The sequence below is a fragment of the Ambystoma mexicanum genome, chromosome 4p (assembly GCF_040938575.1).
Source record: "Ambystoma mexicanum isolate Mex_15411 chromosome 4p, UKY_AmexF1_1, whole genome shotgun sequence".
In the NCBI taxonomy this organism is placed as follows: Eukaryota; Metazoa; Chordata; class Amphibia; order Caudata; family Ambystomatidae; genus Ambystoma; species Ambystoma mexicanum.
Window position 1 is genome coordinate 845414170 of NC_090927.1, and position 2500 is coordinate 845416669.

A 2500-nucleotide genomic window follows, 5' to 3' on the forward strand; every position below is an offset into this window, starting at 1 on the left:
GGAATGCTAAGAATATTACTCTTATGCATTTGCATTTAGTAAGCTAAGCCATGCAGCCACTTGCAACATGATACCACGCTCATCGCTCGATCAGGCTCGATCAGGCGAGATATATAAGACTGGTGGGCCCATTCAGGACTCCTATGTCTGGTAGGATAACTTTAATTCATCCATCCTGTGTCTGTTGCAGGGAGGTGGAGAGAACAATCAACACAATAATGGTTTTCTTTCATGCCTCTTGAAGGACTCAATATTCTCTGTACTGCATTACATGTGAAAGTCGATTTATTACCCATGAACACACTACCTGTATGCTAATTCTATGTAAAAAGGTAGCTCCAGCCCTCATGATGTTGTCCAACATTTCCGCTATAAAACGGGATACAATTATTTTGGAAACATACCAAATTTGAAAAATAATTGAGAAGTTGCGCAATTACTAATCATGGAGCACAAAAAAGCCTACAGCACCTGGTATTCCCAGGCAGTCTCCCATCCAGGTACTAACTAGGCCTGACCCTGCTTAGCTTCCGAGATCGGGCGCATTCAGTGTGGTGTGGCCGTAGGCTCTGGGCCTAGTGAGTTTTGTACTTTTAAGCATCTAGTCGGCTAGACCTTGCAGTTTTGAAAGGCAATTGTGAAATGGCTCACTTCCTGAACTTGGAGCACAAAAAAGCCTACAGCACCTGGTATTCCCAGGTGGTCTCCCATCCAGGTACTAACTAGGCCCGACACTGCTTAGCTTCCGAGATCAGACGAGATCGGGCGCAATCAGTGTGGTGTGGCCGTAGGCTCTGGGCCTAGTGAGTTTTGTACTTTTAAGCATCTAGTCAGCTAGACCTTGCAGTTTTGAAAGGCAATTGAGAAATGGCTCACTTCCTGAACTTGGAGCACAAAAAAGCCTACAGCACCTGGTATTCCCAGGCGGTCTCCCATCCAGGTACTAACGAGGCCCGACACTGCTTAGCTTCCGAGATCGGGCGCAATCAGTGTGGTGTGGCCGTAGGCTCTGGGCCTAGTGAGTTTTGTACTTTTAAGCATCTAGTCAGCTAGACCTTGCAATTTTGAAAGGCAATTGAGAAATGGCTCACTTCCTGAACTTGGAGCACAAAAAAGCCTACAGCACCTGGTATTCCCAGGCGGTCTCCCATCCAGGTACTAACGAGGCCCGACACTGCTTAGCTTCCGAGATCAGACGAGATCGGGCGCATTCAGTGTGGTGTGGCCGTAGGCTCTGGTTCTTGTGAGTTTTGTACTTTTAAGCATCTAGTCGGCTAGACCTTGCAGTTTTGAAAGGCAATTGAGAAATGGCTCACTTCCTGAACTTGGAGTACAAAAAAGCCTACAGCACCTGGTATTCCCAGGCGGTCTTCCATCCAGGTACTAACTAGGCCCGACACTGCTTAGCTTCTGAGATCAGACGAGATCAGGCACATTCAGTGTGGTGTGGCCGTAGGCTCTGGGCCTACTGAGTTTTGTACTTTTAAGCATCTAGTCGGCTAGACCTTGCAGTTTTAAAAGGCAATTGAGAAAGGGCTCACTTCCTGAACTTGGAGCACAAAAAAGCCTACAGCACCTGGTATTCCCAGGCGGTCTCCCATCCAGGTACTAACTAGGCCTGACACTGCTTAACTTCCGAGATCAGTCGAGATCGGGTGCATTCAGTGTGGTGTGGCCGTAGGCTCTAGGAATGCTAAGAATATTACTCTTATGCATTTGCATTTAGTAAGCTAAGCCATGCAGCCACTTGCAACATGATACCACGCTCATCGCTCGATCAGCGCTCGATCAGGCTCGATCAGGCGAGATATATAAGACTGGTGGGCCCATTCAGGACTCCTATGTCTGGTAGGATAACTTTAATTCATCCATCCTGTGTCTGTTGCAGGGAGGTGGAGAGAACAATCAACACAATAATGGTTTTCTTTCATGCCTCTTGAAGGACTCAATATTCTCTGTACTGCATTACATGTGAAAGTTGATTTATTACCCATGAACACACTACCTGTATGCTAATTCTATGTAAAAAGGTAGCTCCAGCCCTCATGATGTTGTCCAACATTTCCGCTATAAAACGGGATACAATTATTTTGGAAACATACCAAATTTGAAAAATAATTGAGAAGTTGCGCAATTACTAATCATGGAGCACAAAAAAAGCCTACAGCACCTGGTATTCCCAGGCAGTCTCCCATCCAGGTACTAACTAGGCCCGACCCTGCTTAGCTTCCGAGATCGGGCGCATTCAGTGTGGTGTGGCCGTAGGCTCTGGGCCTAGTGAGTTTGTACTTTTAAGCATCTAGTCGGCTAGACCTTGCAGTTTTGAAAGGCAATTGTGAAATGGCTCACTTCCTGAACTTGGAGCACAAAAAAGCCTACAGCACCTGGTATTCCCAGGTGGTCTCCCATCCAGGTACTAACTAGGCCCGACACTGCTTAGCTTCCGAGATCAGACGAGATCGGGCGCAATCAGTGTGGTGTGGCCGTAGGCTCTGGGCCT

At 47.1% G+C, this 2500-nt stretch overlaps 5 non-coding genes and 3 pseudogenes across 5 annotated transcripts; all 8 read right to left on the bottom strand.

Annotated features, from left to right (window-relative positions):
* Positions 1-459: 459 nt before the first annotated feature.
* LOC138458479 (5S ribosomal RNA) lies at positions 460-568 on the bottom strand (annotated as a pseudogene).
* A 106-nt stretch (positions 569-674) lies between these two features.
* LOC138460804 (5S ribosomal RNA) lies at positions 675-793 on the bottom strand. Its single transcript, XR_011263467.1, has one exon. It is a non-coding gene; the product is annotated as a 5S ribosomal RNA (ribosomal RNA).
* Positions 794-899: 106 nt separating this feature from the next.
* LOC138456303 (5S ribosomal RNA) lies at positions 900-1008 on the bottom strand (annotated as a pseudogene).
* A 106-nt stretch (positions 1009-1114) lies between these two features.
* LOC138462377 (5S ribosomal RNA) lies at positions 1115-1233 on the bottom strand. Its single transcript, XR_011264976.1, has one exon. It is a non-coding gene; the product is annotated as a 5S ribosomal RNA (ribosomal RNA).
* A 106-nt stretch (positions 1234-1339) lies between these two features.
* Positions 1340-1458, bottom strand: LOC138464475 (5S ribosomal RNA). Its single transcript, XR_011267054.1, has one exon. It is a non-coding gene; the product is annotated as a 5S ribosomal RNA (ribosomal RNA).
* Positions 1459-1564: 106 nt separating this feature from the next.
* Positions 1565-1683, bottom strand: LOC138464091 (5S ribosomal RNA). The gene has a single exon (XR_011266674.1). It is a non-coding gene; the product is annotated as a 5S ribosomal RNA (ribosomal RNA).
* A 475-nt stretch (positions 1684-2158) lies between these two features.
* LOC138457385 (5S ribosomal RNA) lies at positions 2159-2267 on the bottom strand (annotated as a pseudogene).
* Positions 2268-2372: 105 nt separating this feature from the next.
* Positions 2373-2491, bottom strand: LOC138460805 (5S ribosomal RNA). The gene has a single exon (XR_011263468.1). It is a non-coding gene; the product is annotated as a 5S ribosomal RNA (ribosomal RNA).
* Between the last annotated feature and the right edge of the window lie 9 nt (positions 2492-2500).